Genomic DNA, 16627 nt, shown 5'->3' on the forward strand with positions numbered 1-16627 from the left:
CAGTAGGAGGGGTAGGGGAGGGGGTATGATTGATCTGGCGCGCGGCAGAAAATTCAACGGTAAACAATAAAGACAATAGTGTTTATGTCTCAAAACTATTTCTCTGATAGTTGCCCCTTGGAAATTTGATGTTCTTAAATCTGGCATATTTGTGTTTTAAGAACATCAAATTTCTGCGGGGCAACTATCAGCCAATAGTTCCTCAACAAAAACACTCTATTGTTTAAATATCCTCCAACCAGACCATAGAGGAGGTATAGAACAGAACTTTGACATACCAAACCCTCTATAAAATAAAGCAATTTCCAAAGTAGCACTTTGAGTAGACTTGCTCACAAGTCGCGCTTTCGAGCGCGTAGCGCGAGCGCGAAGCGCGAGCCAAGCAGAGCGAGCAATAGCGAGTGAAAGCGCGACGGTCGTGCTAGTCCTACCACACCAGAACAGAAAACCAAGCGAACGACTTTGAGAAAGTCTACACTTTGAGGAGTTCCACTCTGCTCTGAATTTTCTACTTGAGGAGATGTATTGATATGTTTACACCAGTTCTTGTCTTTTTCAACTTGTTTACTCTTAGTACCACAAAATAAGTGTTTTAAATTATTTTTAAATATTTCTTTTTGGATTTTAGTGTTCCTTGCACAAATACGACTCACAACCAATTACAAATGAATTAGAACAAGAACAAATGACATTTGAATAAAGTATTCACATACTGTTTACATCTCAATGATTATTTCTTGTTTTATTTCTGTTTAAATGAAGATGCGTATTGTTTATCACCCCCTTCTCCCCCTCCCCCCCTCCAAAAGAACTGAAAAATTTGTGGGAAATTTTATCATGATTAATGAACACTGAGTAACCCAAACCTGCAGTTTAATTTCTTTTCTCTTTTGTTTCCAAGCTTTCTCCCTGTCTTCTCCATTTCGACAGTCAAAATTTTTTTGCCCCAAAACAAAATATGGTATGCCATCAAATTTCAATTTTTGGTCTTCCCACATGACTTTGTGTGTTGTAGCTGATGGGTCTAAAACAGAACTATAATTTAGTGTCTGCGAACAAGTGATTTTTTCACTGGGTATTCTTGTCACTCATAATGTGAATTATTCTAACCCAGTCTTGGAAAGATCATATTAGAGAGTTTCTTGAAATATATACTATACAAGGTCTGTTAAGCCCACAGGGGCTAATGGAATTTCAGGCCTCATTCATGGGGGGTTTATTTGAAGGGGAGTAATACAAAGGGGAGGAGCATGGAGGACAGGGGGGTGGGCACTTTCATTGTAATCTAAAAACTAGCAATTCAGTTATCTTAGAATATATCTTTTTTCACTAAAAGAAAATTTAAATATAACGGATTGATTGGTGATGTATTGTGCTTTTCCTTCTCTCAGTGCCTTTCTAAAACTAGACCAACTGAGGATTTAGTTGGTGCCCTTTTATAGTAAACAGATGAGAGAATAACACATATTTGGCTTATTTGCACCGTCAGACTTACCGATACTCCCAAAGTTGTCATCCACCACCCAAAGAGTGAACGATGAGTTTGTACACAACTCCCATTCTTTGACAATCTCGTCGATCTTGTAAGATTGGTAAATGTAGCCGGCCTTGCTGGATAAACGTACATCGAAAATGTCCGATAAATGAGGTGCAACATCTGCATCGCCTGCCATTGCCCAAATATACTCCACTAAAGAAACTAAGACATCAGATTATTGTTTTCTGGTGAATCATTAAAAAGAGCGCGAAACATTTTTTCTATACCGGAACCGGAAACCGATTTTGGAAGGGCACAAGGGCCGTTTGAGCTATAGAAACAAAGAAAATCCGTCGAGCAGCTACTCGTTTTCACAGCTGAAACCGCCCTTGAAGCGACAGAACTATGCTCGATGTAATGTTTACTAAACCAGATGTTTTCTCTTGACTCAAAACACACATGAAGTAGAGTTAAAATTTGTGCACAGCAAGAACAGGGAACGTTCGGAGTCGTAAATCGTCGGTTGTTCGGCGCTAATTATACTCCAGTGATTTAATTTCATTCCCAGGCATCTCACGTCCAAGCGCACTTTGAGATATGGAAACAAGTCTTTACCGAGGTGTTGCCTTCTCGAGTTGTGGTGGAATTTCCCAGAACTCTTTTCGATCATAAACGAGGCAAAGGTTATGTTTGCGACACTAGCTTTCGTCAAAAGGAAGAACAAGGGCTAGCGGATAAAGTGAGAAGGCATTTTCCAGCCAAACAGTAAGATCTGGCCCCGAGGTGTGTTTTCAATGCAAAGTTTTCATTTCTTGAGCAAGTTTTGATCTTAAAAGATCGAGACTTTTTCAGTGTTGCTCTTGAAGCAGAATGCTGGAGTTTTAGGATTTGTTGTTATATGAACGGTTCACTGCAATGGAAATCGGGAATCATTGTGGGCATTTTAGTCTGCAATAAGTGTCACATCAAACAGCCTTGCAATGTACACACTAACATAATGTTGTCTCTTAATTTCAACAAGAAACAAACAACAACAGTATAGGGGAGGATTTCCTCCCCTGTATGCGTGGTCTGCCGTCTAAGAGGTAAGATCTGATTTACTTTAACTATCGCACTTTGCTATATTCTCGCACTTTGAATCCATATTCAATTTCCTCCTCTTTTTCTTTTTACAGCGGCCTTGTTTTGTCAACGGAACTGTTTTAGCTTTTTAATATGGCATCAAAAACTTACATTTAGAATTCAAAGGACAGAAATACAGTAAATAGGACTGTCTGCAGTTTTCATATCATTTATGGAACACGCCAGTTTTCTTAACTCTTAGCTAATTATCAAACCGCAGGGACCAGTCATTAGTTATAGCCTGAAGGGGGAGGGGGTGGAGAAGTCTGAGGGATATTTGTATTTACGAATATTTATGCAGGTAGCCCAGTTTAGCAAATTGCTAGTTTAAATGGGGCTCTGTGAAACAATAACACCCACCCATGCCACCCCAGGGAAGAACATCAATCACACAGTAATCTCGTGCGTTGGAAATTAACGTCTCCTACCCCTAACCCTGTAGGAGACGGGGCCTACGGTTTATTCGTCCTTATCTGAGAAGACTAGAACATCTATCCATTTCTTGATATTATTGAAAGGTAGCGCATTCTCCTCAGTTATTTTAAGACCATGAGTATTAGTCCGGCCGGGGCTCGAATCCCCGACCTCCCGCACAGCACAATCCGGAGCTCAAACCAATTGAGCTGACCGGGGGAGGCGGATCAAATGGTTTTTACGCCAGAGGAGGAATCAGTCGTCGCCGACAGAGTGTAAAGGGGGGAACTATAGAAAAATGACTGCCAGCCAATAATTTGCCAATGATGGGAGGAAGTCTTAAAAATATTGCACAGCATTACAGGGGATCTGATAAATTTCATCATGACAATCAAAATCCTCCGACCCCCTTCCCTACCCTCCCCCCTCAGGTGATAAATAATAACCAGTCCCTGATTTCATTCCTCTGAAATAGAACCTGCTTTGAGGTTCTTGTGAAACCTTACCTTTTGGTTGTTTATCTTATGGGAACAGAAATTTTGTCATAAAAAGGGGGAAATTTTTTAAATGAAAAGGGAGGGGGAGGTACTGGAGCTCGTTTAGAAACTGTTGTGTTGATATAATTCCTATAATATCGTAACAGTTAAATTTACGAGTGCTGGCTAATTAAATTTGCGTTGCCGAAAATTGTTCCTTTTCTTTCGCGGAGAGGTGGGGTTTAAATTTATTTCAGGGGAAGAATTACATTGCTCAGTTCCAAAAACAAGAAAATAGGCAAAAGTTTACCGTGCTAAAAAAGGCGCGATTTTTAATGTGCGTGTGCTATTTATGTGTTGAATTATGCGCAGGAAGGATATATTATGCAATACTATATGGCATGTCTTTAAAACGTTAGCATAAGGAACAGCTGGAGTGGCGACATTCGGGTACAGTTTTTCTCGAAGAGAGAGAGACTACCGCAGAGGAACAAGGTAGATGAATGAAAGGAAAAAAATCAACGGATTTTGTAATGTTACCTTCCGTGTTTGATCAAACCTTCACTGTCTTATGGCTATCCTGACTCACCTGTGTGAAACATCTCAGAAATTACTACTTTTCGGATAGGAAATGGATTTAAGTCATGCCCATAAAAACAGCATTGGAATAATTTTCAAAGGTTTTTAGTCTGAATCGAAGATCTGGTGGTAGAAACTTATGTCTCCACTTCCCTCCGATCCCCCATAATCCCTCCAATCCTCCTTTCTTCCTTCCCCTCCTGATTCCTCCTCCCCAAACGAACCTGCATTATTCTTTCCTTCGATGTTATATTGACGCTGTTGTAGTTTAGTTCATGTGTATCACCCACCAGACGATCAAGAAAAAAGAGAGACATGATACGTTATGTACTATGAACAAGCTTATAAAATCAATTTCGTAGAGAAAGATGCTTTAATGCAGGTTACTTTATGATTTTATAGCCTGTCCAGGTTACTGTGCAGCTTAAACATCTTGCGGGATTTATTTTGTGGATTGGCCTTTTTACTTCTCGTTTTTTTCTTTGTTTTGTTTGCTGGTTTTTATTCTTGTGATTTGTTTGTTTGTTTGTTTCTTGTTTACTTTAAATGAGTGTTTTTTTTTCAAGGAAATTCTTAAATCGATTTTCAGCTCAATCAGTCGAACATAAACGAGAAACAAAACGCCCTATGAGTAAAATTTCAAACTTACCAAATTATGCTGAGGGGAGCAACTCAATCAAGGTCAATCATTGAGGGATATTTAGAATGTGCCAAAGTTCGAGTAATGACATACGACACTTGATCGACATGCAAAGTTGCTCGTTTGCTTGAGGAACCGGTCACTGTTTATCCTTTGGCTAGGTGGGACGGGGAATTTTGGCTGTGTCACCATGCAATTTATCTGATTCCCTCTCTTCCCCCCTGGGGACCCGTTGTATTCAGATGATCCCCCATAATTGGCAATCAATTCTCTAGAGTCCCCCTTTAATCTCTGTTAGTGACAACTGTTTGCTATGGCAACCAGAAGAGTAGTCCTTACACTCCCTCTTTTCGATCTAATTCCCCTCCCCCCTGGGGATCCGTTGTATTCAGATGATCCCCCATAATTGGCAATCAATTCTCTATAGTCTCCCTTTAATCTCTGTTAGTGACAACTGTTTGCCATGGCAACCAGAAGAGTAGTCCTTACACTCCCTCTTTTCGATCTAATTCCCCTCCCCCCCTGGGGATCCGTTGTATTCAGATGATCCCCCATAATTGGCAATCAATTCTCTATAGTCTCCCTTTAATCTCTGTTAGTGACAACTGTTTGCCATGGCAACCAGAAGAGTAGTCCTTACACTCCCTCTTTTCGATCTAATTCCCCTCCCCCCCTGGGGATCCGTTGTATTCAGATGATCCCCCATAATTGGCAATCAATTCTCTATAGTCCCCCTTTAATCTCTGTTAGTGACAACTGTTTGCCATGGCAACCAGAAGAGTAGTCCTTGTTTTGTTAAACTTAGTCCGTGACATTTTTCCTTTGTTCTTGTTTTTTTTGTTGCGTTACGTTTCGGTACATATACACGAGTTAGAGTTTGGTCATATGTGTTTTGGACTGTAGCTTCTCACGCGCGTTCTTATCGACGAGCTCTTGCGGGCTGTAAACTCTTTTAATCGTTTGGTTCGCACAAAATGAAAGTAGGATTTCGATTGACGCTTGTTTTCGGTATTCATTTTGTTTATACGTCTTCTTGTTTGTTTTCTTTCTCAGTTTTCACCGTCTTGTAACCGATTTTTCGTGACATGTTCATACTATCAATTGTGATGGTCGAAAATTAAAGGAATATTACGGATAACGCGTCGAAGTTTTGTGCTATCCCCAACAGTCCTTACACTCCCTCTTTTCGATCTAAAACGTTAGATCAGCAACTCAAGACGGCAACTCAAGAAGCAACTCAAGAAGCAACTCAAGAAGGCAACTCAAGAAGCTAGAGTTGCTCGAGGCGATAGCCTCGGGCAACTCTTACGCTTCTTTCGTGCTCTCCAAACTTCCCGCGTGCTCCATGACTCGATAGTGCACGCTAAAGCATGAACCAATTGTTAATTGGCGACAACAAGTTTTGGTAGTGTCACGATAAAATCTCTTGAGTAGTGTGATGTTGTATATTAGTGTTGATGTACTACCATGGAGTAAAGCGTGAATCGGATCGTGTGCTCTACACAGCTGCTTTATTAGAATAACAAGTCAAGATTACAACTGCTCAGTTGAAATGAGTTGGTTTTTAGACTCCAAGTCACGAGAATGTGCAGAAATTTGGTGCCTTTTAATATATACTTTTTTGATGGTTTGCATTTATACACAGCTTCAGTTTACGCGTTTTTGCGTTCAGCGGTATTATCAAGTTTCCTCTGATCTCAGATTTTCATTTGCCAAGGCCGATAATGAATTTACCCTTGAACTCCCAGTAGTGATTAACATGTAACTTCTCCCCATAATACCCCATACATTAATTCAGAACAAGTAATGAGAATACTCAAACTTATCAGGTAGAAGATTTTACTTTGATCTAACACCAAATTCTCGTGACTAATTTACAAGAAAATGTGTATTAGCTGGAGGAGAAAATTGACAGAAATTAAAGAACTTTGGAGCTCGAGTTAAAGAGTTAACGCAGTGAAAAATATAAACGAGTAGAAGATATCTTATGAAGAACACGGGGTGATTACCACGATAAGGTTTTCCTCGATGACATTGCCATTGAATCATCATCTTTTTCTTTTAGGTTTGAAAGATGATGCCATAAGATCCAAGGAATTTATGGATCAAAATAAAGTTCATGAAATGTCTCGCTTAGACATTTAAAGAAAGAGCGTCAAGAAGAGCGATGTCCGCTTCGTGTCGGGTTCATCATGATTGAAAATCTTGTGCTTTTAGAGGGGCAAAAAGTGTAATTTCGAAAAAAAACTTAGGTCTTTTGGCGGGAAAATTGTCTGTGGAAAAAAGGTCTGCGCTTTTGAATTGTGCTTGGTGTTCATCGAAAAATATACGAAGTCTTTTGGCGTGAAAAGTCTTTCCGACACGGAAAAGATTTTCTCCCATCAGAAGTCAAGTATATCTTTTGTTTTAACGCTAAACTCAGTTCAAATCTGCTGAAATCTTTTCCTCTCGGCAACCCTCCATACGCAAAAAAAAGTAAAAGAGAGCCTATATTTTGACTTGTTACCAGGCCCTTTAAAAAGTATGATTTTTTCGGTTTATTCGTACAACCATTAAAAAAGAATAAGAAAAAAAAAGAGACAGTATAATGGAATCAAGCTCTATATTTTTTGTGAGTTTATTTTATAAATACAGTTCTGTACTAACAGGTACAATTGAATACAACTTTTGACGCGCAAACCCCCTATAAATATCAGTAAATGCAGACCTATTTTTAAACTACGACAAACTGACTGGTCAGGAAAAACATAGGCATGCTACGCATGCAGGAGTCAATTTTTTGGATACGTACGTTGAAATGGGACACTATATAACTGATGCTGTTGGCAAAAATAACCTGCATTGGTGCAACGCTTCCTGCAGTCCCCTCCACAGCCCTAATTTGAACTTGTCACGCAACGCTCTCTCTCTCTCCAACATTGCATGACGAGACCAAACAACGACCTGCTCGTAGCTTAAAAATTGTGCTTATTGCCGTTCCTTCGTCAGAGACAAAGTTCTAGTTATTATTCTGACCATTAAGGGCCAGAATCAGAAATTCCGTTTGGTTTTTCCTGTGCAAGAAAATGGACAATAGCGCGCAATTTTTAATTAGCGTAAAGCAATGTGATGAACATAGCCTGGGAACGAGGTTGAGTTTTGGCATCGAGTGTCAGTCAAATTTAAAGTACTGGCCGCGCATCAACGATAAGCTTGTTACAGTTTGTACTCATCTTTCGAGTGAACTTAAATATATTTATTTAAAGTACAAACCTAATACCGTGAATCACTTCTATTTTTAACGTACTGATGAAAACAACAACCCTTGGGAACAGTAAAAGTTTTGGCCGATTTTTAAATTCGATTAATTTATATAATCATCCTATGTAAACATTGGCGATTGAATCCATCCGTAAATCAATATTGCGGACAAAACAGATATACTTTTCTGACCAAAAAAAACTTGTGGAAGTCACTGCCACATACCTTTAATTTCAATCAGTCAAAAAACTTAAGGTCTATAAAATGCCTTCTGTGATATATCGTTCCGAGACAAAAAAAACTTCAAAGGTTTGTTATTAGATGTAAGCAAAAATTAAGAGAAATCCTTGTAAACTAAGTCATCGCGTTCAAACGCAAATTTTTAATGAGTGATCCCGCTTTTCCTCTGGCGATTTTAGTATTTCCAAATTGTCATGGATGGCGTCAACTTGTTCCGAAGTCTTAGACTAGGTTTACACTAGAGGAGAGTTTTCCAGATTCGTAAATGTTTCCGGATTCGTAAATGTTTCCGGACTCATCAATTTTGGAGTATTCGGATTCGTAGGCGTTTATACTGAAAGGATATTCGGATTCCTGACCGTTTACACACAATGACAACTCCGGGAACATTCGAAATGGAATGGTTACCACGCCGAGTGTTGTTTCGTCGTTCGATCGACAAAGTGAAAATATGCCTCCCCAAAAAAGGCTAAAGTAGATCCAGATGTCACTGAGGCAAATTTGAGTTGGACAGATGCCAAGCCATCTACGTCGTCGGCGATTAAGTGTGGCTGACGTTAAACTTCCCTGCAATAATAACTTGCGTTTCCTCAGAAATACTGCGGTACACATGATAAAATTTATCGCCTGAACCTGCAACAAGATTAGGCAACCGGAGACCGCCAGCAATGTTAGCACCGGATCCTCCATTTTGGTTTCAACGCAAACTCAAAAGATTGCAGGCAGAAATAATATCCGGATTCGAGAAGATAACCGGTTACACGACAAAACTTTCCGGATTCAAAAGTTATCGGATTGAAAGTTCCCATTTTAAATTCCGGAATCAAAATCTCCGGAGACACGACTAAACCGAGGAGTTTTTATTTCGGATTCGTCCACTTTCATGTAAACGGCAAAATCAATCCGGTACCAAAACGTTTCGGATTCATTACGAATCCGGAACAATTTCCTCTAGTGTAAACCTAGTCTTAGTCTCCATAACTCTCCATGTTGACAAACCATGAAAAGCACTCGACCGCGAATTTGCTAAAACAGCAAAGCCCTCAATTCGAACCAATTCAATTAAATCCGCTGATCCACAAATCCGGCTCAAATATAGGCTCCGTTATAGTTAGAAGAGGGGACTATAGCTCCGTGTAGCCTCTTGTTCAGTAACAGATGGTTGCCTCAAAATATTCTTTCATATAATTTTGCAGTGTAAAGCTCTATTTATCTCTTACAGCCTCTGGACAAAGATATTTTCCAATCTCCGTTCTTCGAACAAGTGAAAGTAGATTAAACCAAGAGAAAGTATCATTCTTCAAAGGATAATAATATGGGCTACTTAATTGGTTGTTGCCTATCTGGACTTTGCCCTGTGCGTGCGAAATACGTGATAAAATGCAGGTTGTTTACAGGAAATTGACACGCAATGGGGTAAAGTCCAGGTTAGCTAAAAGCGAATTTTATTGGTAGAAAACGTCTAAGCACGTGAGAGTTGCGTGGAAAATTAACCGACTGTACCATTCTGTCCCTTGTGAAATATTTTTTCATTGAGGTAGATTTATGTCATAAAATTTACGTTGTTTACTGGAAAATGGCATTTCATCTAAGAAAGTCTAATCCCTACTGGGGAGTAAAAAGTAAACACGGGAAAGTATCGTTTAACCAATATATAATTCATGGAGAACTTTTGGAAGCAAAGAAACGGATATGTAACATGGCAGTCGACGCACATTGAGACTAGGTTTACACTAGAGGAAATTGTTCCGGATTCGTGATGAATTCGAAACGTTTTAATACCGGATTCATTCTGCGGTTTACACGAAAGTGGACGAATCCGAAATAAAAACTTCCCGGTTTGGTCGTGTCTCCGGAGATTTTGAATCCGGAATTTAAAGTGGGAACTTTGAATCCGATAACTTTTGAATCCGGAAAGTTTTGTCGTGTAACCGCTTTTTTTCTCGAATCCGGATATTATTTCCACCTGCAATCTTTTGAGTTTGCGGTGAAACCAAAATGGATCTGGTGCTTACATTGCTGGCGGTCTCCGGTTGCCTAATCTTGTTGCAGGTTCAGGCGATAAATTTTATCATGTGTACCGCAGTATTTCTGAAGAAACGCAAATTATTATTGCAAGGAAGTTTAACGTCAGCCACACTTAATCGCCGACGACGTAGACTGCTTGGCATCTGTCCAGCTCAAATTTGCCTCAGGGGCATCTGGATCTACTCTAGCCTTTTTTGCGGAAGGCATTTTCACTTTGTCGATCGAACGACGAAACAACACTGGGCTTGGTAACCATTCCATTTCGAATGTTCCCGGAGTTGTCATTGTGTGTAAACGGTCAGGAATCCGAATATCCTTTCTGTGTAAACGCCTACGAATCTGAATACTCCAAAATTCATGAATCCGGAAACATTTACGAATCCGGAAAACTCTCCTCTAGTGTAAACCTAGTCTGAATGGAAATAGCAATGTTTGACGAATATATTGTTAAAAATCCAAAGTGTCAGGTAACAGCTACATTTTTTTCGCGCGAAATATCACACGTTTTTCAACGCCATTTTGCGTGGTTTGTAAGGATGTTCATTCAAGGGCTTAAGTAATCCCAAAATCGATGTGCCCGAAAAAATTTACTGACCGGAATTGAATAAGAATAGCTTTCCTTACAACGTGTTAAGTTTGGTGTTGATTCATCTCATTTTAAGCCTTGAGCGGAGCTTGGTTTTCGCAGTTAATTTTTGACTGTGCGACATGCGGAGCCTGAACTTAGGTAACCTGAAACTGCGTTTTCGGATTTTCGTAAATTCATGAAAAGTTAAGAATCGCTGGAACTTAAAAACATGATTTTTGAAAAGGGTTTACTAAAAGGTTTATTTGGGCGAAATATGAGCAATTCACCAAAATGGTTAAAAGAGTCATTCAACAAAATGAGAAAGAGATATCATAGTTTTCCTACAGCTGAGGTAGTAATTTGCATAACGGTGATCGATGTAACAACCGTATGTACATTTTCGACACTGATTTTATTTTCTCTCTGCTCTCACGCAACTCTGAATGTATTATTTCCCTTTTACCTAATATCTTGTGGCATAACAGCTAAAAATTTCCAAAATTAAAGTTGATTTCAAAACCTTTTTCTACCTGGCAAGGAATAATTAGATTAGCGTTTGTTTGCACAACAGATATCTTTGCTCGCTCAGGACACAAACATTTGTGGTATTTTCAAAAGGAAGCGTTCGGATTCAAAGCCTCAAATTTTACTCAGGTATTGAATAATGACATTTTATTACGAATATCTAGTTGAAAATTTAAAAAATTATGTACCAGGTATACTTTTATCGCGTTAAATTTTACCTATTTTTCGCTCCATGTACAGCACTTTTTGAGGGTGTTGTTTAAGGGACAAAAAGAAATCACAAGATAGCTGTGTACGGAAAAAATTAACATAACACAAATGAATGGGAAGACTTTTTTCTTAAAACGTGTGAAGTTTGGTGTTAACTGAATTCATACTAAGCCTTTAACGGAGCTTGGGTTTTGCAGTGAATTTTGGACAATTTGCCAGGCGGGAAACCGCACTTAAACCGCGTTTTCAAATTTTCGCAAATTTCTGAAACATTAACACTCGTCGGAACTTTTAAACTTGATTTTTGAAAACAGTTTACCAAAGGGCATCGTTGAGCAAAATATGAGCAATTCACCAAAATGGTCGCTGACGGACGATTCTCGATCCTTACAGGCAGCCATTCTTAAATGACTAAGTCTGATTTCTACATCGAAAGCTAACAACTACTGGATTTTTTCCATAAGATATCAATTTTTTTTTTCCTGATGACCAATATAACTTCCACTCAAATTTTACGAGTCTTGTGATTAGACGAAATAAATATTTTCAAAAAATCTAGAAAACTTTGGCCTATTGAAGTGTACTTTTATCCGCGTATACTTTTGTTTGCCAGCCGACTTTTTTACGCAGCAGAACACAGAATTAAAATAATGCGCGAACTAAAAGTATGATAATCAAGCCGAGGCATCTCGTGCTGAGATGAGATTTTTACTCAATCTTGACTGTAATCATGGTCTTCTGAACTTCAGGTTATAAAAGATGAACGATAGACCGAGTAGATTCACCGTGCCTTTACATTTTGACAACAAATGAACAGAAAACCAAGATATTAATTGACAGTTATATTTCGGTATAAACTATACGAAATATAACTGTCACTTAAAATCTTGGTTTCCTGTTTATTTGTTGTGAAAATTTAAAGAAACGATGAATCTACTCGGTCTATCGTTCAACTTTTATGTTCTCAAATTATCATCGGGTTCTGGCTTTCAGGTTATAAGCGTATTTAATATCGTTTTCAGGAAAAAAATTTCAATTCTTTGCAGAGCGATTCGTAAATTTGTGCCGAAAACTGAGGTAGCGGGCGTAAGTAATATCTAACTTGTCCAAGTTCCTTTAAAATTATTTCCATCCTTCTTCTTGAACGAGGCAGTTTCCTGTACAAGAACGTGACTCTATCCGTACTCCTGGTCCGGTAGTCCGGTAGTCCGTGGTCCAAGTTAAGGAACAATTTGGTAACTGCCAGATAATACATAATTATGTTAGGATAACAACGAAAGTAAACTTTTTGACAGAAACAGAAAAGTAATAAACTGATAAATTTCACTTTGTTTTTCTGAATATATTGTTTTGGTTAGGATTTCTAATTCTGAACATTCCCTTGAGCAACAAATGTAAAGTGACTCGCGAGAATTTTGAAATCCTTAGCGTGTTTCTTCATCCATTTCGTCGTGATGTACGTTAAAAATTTATTTATACTTGCAAGCCGATCATTTCGTCGTCTCGCGATGATTAAGACTCTTGCGAATGAAAACCACAAAGTTTCATCTTGACAAAGTTTTCCAGAAATTCAAAACTTGAAACTTTACGATGGTTTATTAAGTAGTAAGTAGGCCAAACAGCTTGAAATGACAGGGTCATCCTCGGTGTAAAACCTGACGAGGTTTTCTTTGTTTCATGAGGTATTGTTTTGCTGTACGCTATTGTTTATAATGTTTTGTTGTCTTTGTTTTACGTCACTCGTGAGCTTCACTGGTTTTTACACCAAGGATGAGCCGAATTACACCTCTATAAATGTGCGAATGAAACGGCCGATAAAAAAACCCAAATTTTTGCAAACAATAAAAGTGATTAATACGCTGCTGTCTTCACTGCTCTTCTTTTAGTTTTATTTAAAAAATTGCCGCGATAATTTGTACCAAAAATTTCTCAAATCATTTTATCTTAACTTACAAAAACACGAGTAAGTTACAAAGAATTTTTTGAGAAAAAAAGTTGACATATTAAATAGATGAAATGTCTCCAAGTTGGAGAGAAAAGCTTGCTCACATTCCAATCATTCTTGGTTGGTGACCTATCTTCGCCCGCGGGTGTCATCGGATGCAGATCGACAGTTCTTTGCATATTTCTTACTACTCTTCTTCTGCGAATAACACCAGAGATTGTGGCTCATTACTGAAGCTAGAATTGATCAAAACACTTCTAATCATCTCCTCCATTTTTATGTCGATTCAAGACTTCCGAATAATCCATACGTCATTATGCATACAATTCTTGGATAAAATAAAAGCAGAGGCAAAACAACAGATCACCTTTGGGACTACGGCTCTGTTTTTGATAGGTATGAGGTTATATGGAAATCTTCCCCATACCAATTTAGTACTTCTTGCAGTTTTAATTTGTGTTTCGTGGATGGCTTGGCATTTATTTGAACATGGCTTTTTGAAATGAAATGTAACAAGTTCTCCTTCACACAATAGCTGATGAAGTCTTACTCCTCAATATTGACTTCTTCAAACTTAAAAAATTATGACAGACAAGAAAAATACTTCTTGGAACTTAAAATACTTCTTGTGAATACAATTTGGTGCTTAACTGTTGTTGTATGAAATTACATGAAAAACCACCAGTGACTGAAAAAGCCAGCACTTTCCTAACATACGCTTAGGCGTACGTAATTTTGGCGTTCTTGATCAACAGGGATTTTGTGTGTAGGTCAATACATTTGCTTTGAGATATTCAGCCACATTTACATATTTACAAAGACCTATTTTGACTAATTGGATGCTATTTCTTACCTCGGTGCAATTCTTTGCTTGCATTGTTTTCCTTCACCATTCATTCCTGTGCTTCACTTGGATACTTGATCAAAAAAGTTCACCAATAATAATAATAATAATAATAATAATAATAATAACTTTATTTATCCTGGTAGAAAAAAACCGTTATTCTATAGTATAGAACAAAGGCAGATACCTATGAGACACTGCTCAAAAGATCACGATTACCTACACTGCATAATCGTAGACTTCAAGACATTGCTATCCTTATGTCTAAAGTTAAGCATAAGCTTGCACCCACCAATTTTGCCGAAATTTTTAGCTTAAATAGTTCAAGCTAAAATCTGAGAAAGATAGACTTTAATCTACCTCGACTCAATACTACTAACTATGGGAAACACTCAATACGTTATTTCGGACCTGCTTTATGGAACAGACTTAACAACCTGGTCAAACAATCACCTAGCCTCCAGCCGTTTAAAACCACCATACGTAAATTAGATATTGCGAGTATTTTAGATAATAATAGCGACTGCTGCGATCTCTGCAGTTCGTGATATTTACGTTAGTTTTTTAGATTTTAGAATTTGTTGTTAGTTGATCAATAATCATTGATTAGATTAGTGTCTCCAATTAGCTTGTGCTTTAACAGCTAAGTACATTTGACACTTAAATAAAGTTTTTATTACCATGGCGGAGTAGATATACAACGAGGAGCTCCACCCTCTGCATCCTGAACACCCGAAATTAACTACTGCAATACTCTTTGAGAGAGTTTGGAGAATCACAGTACCCGATAACTCAAACATTATAAACAATAGTGTACAGCAAAACAGTACCTCATGAAACAAAGAAAACCTCGTCAGGTTTTTACACTGAGGATGACCCGAAAGTTTATTGAATAAAAACAGCCATATACAATGAATATATGAAGTTCATATATTTTGAACTGCTGTATTAGATACCTATGATGCACGATCCTCATATCTAATATCGCAGTTTAAAATATATGAACTTCATATATTCATTGTATTTGATTTATCATCACGGGTTTATTACGAATCAACTTAACGGCCTGCTTCCAGTTGGCTTGTTAGCTCAATAGCGCTTTATACTAATGACGTCATGAAATTTTAGACCCCCCGCGTGACTCAGACAAACAAACTCCACTTCTTTGAGAGCTACGAGGGAAATGGCGAGTAGTTCGCTTATTCTCTTACAGTTCTGACCGAAGAGGACGGCGTTCCTGGCTCCAAATTGGAAAGAGAACCGGAAGAATACACTGTAGACCAGCTAAAACGGTGGTTAAAATGTAGGGGCTCAAAATTAAGCAGTAAACGAGAAGATCTTGTATAGACTGTGTGAGATGCGGGAATTATCACACCCTTGATCCGGCAATCGATCTTGGAAAATGGTTTGCTGCCAACGTTTTTCAAGAAAATTCTGACGTAAACAATGTAAAAAGGGGGTTGACAGGCCTACACGACTCCCCAGCGCGTGTTTAGAATAGCCTATTCAAAGTTTGGCCCTCACGAGCATGTCTTTGAGCGATCGCCCCCTTTTGTAAGATACGAGCGGCGGATTTTTGTATATTTCGCTCAATACTGGTTGTTTTTCTATTAAATGCCAGTTCATGTAGTTTATGTAGTTAATGTTCATGCAGTTGTCATTGAATAATTTCTGTTTCTGACGCTGAATTTTCTCTTTCTTTCGGTGCTTTCCTCTTAGGAGCATGTGCTCAACTTACTTGCGCTGGTCTTAGATTTGCCTTCAGTGGATCGAGAAATTCGGCTGTTGGACCTTTTCCGCCGGGCCAGTGAAAAGCACAAATATAACTTAAGTGTTTCTTGTTATGTTTTTCTCCGTAAAAGACTCACGCGAACAAGCCACTAGCCAACGCTTGCACTTTGCCATGTTTTGCGAAGATTTTGGGAAAGGAATGAATACTTTCTTCCCTAATTCCTTTCACTCTTTTAGTGATTTTGGCCATTTATCAGCATATCTTGAGTCTGTCTTACACTCACCCCAACAACAGTGTTTGGTACCAGCCATGCCGCTTCTTTTAGAACGCCAAGTCATTTTTTGACGAAATTTTCCGTCGTTTTGTTTTAATTTTACAGCTCTCGCTCATACATTTCATTAAGCTGGTCGCAATGTTTGTCTGAGTCTGTGCGGGGGGTCTCATAGGTTATCACGTAACAAAATCTATTTTTAGTAATAGTATAAAGCGCTATTGGTAGAGCGCTGCACTAGTAGCCCAGAGGTCAGTGGTTCGAATCCCGTTCAGGACTGATTTTTTTCAGGTCTGATTTTCGCTATTACATAAAT

The sequence above is a fragment of the Stylophora pistillata genome, chromosome 5 (genome assembly GCF_964205215.1).
Source record: "Stylophora pistillata chromosome 5, jaStyPist1.2, whole genome shotgun sequence".
Taxonomy (NCBI): domain Eukaryota; kingdom Metazoa; phylum Cnidaria; class Anthozoa; order Scleractinia; family Pocilloporidae; genus Stylophora; species Stylophora pistillata.